This window comes from Mastomys coucha, unplaced genomic scaffold (genome assembly GCF_008632895.1).
Source record: "Mastomys coucha isolate ucsf_1 unplaced genomic scaffold, UCSF_Mcou_1 pScaffold22, whole genome shotgun sequence".
NCBI lineage: Eukaryota > Metazoa > Chordata > Mammalia > Rodentia > Muridae > Mastomys > Mastomys coucha.
Genome location: NW_022196905.1, coordinates 10507110 through 10507360, shown reverse-complemented (window position 1 = coordinate 10507360; position 251 = coordinate 10507110).

Genomic DNA, 251 nt, shown 5'->3' with positions numbered 1-251 from the left:
GGTTTTCCATGCCTGCTTTTAGGTAAAAGTTATACATTATACATTCTAAGATTCTCCAGCCTTTCAACACAAACCACACCACACACACACCACACACACACCACACACACACCACACACACACACACACACAAACCACACACACACCACACACACACACACACAAATCACACACACACCACACACACACCACACACACACACCACAATACACCACACACACACACACCACAATACACCACACACACACACA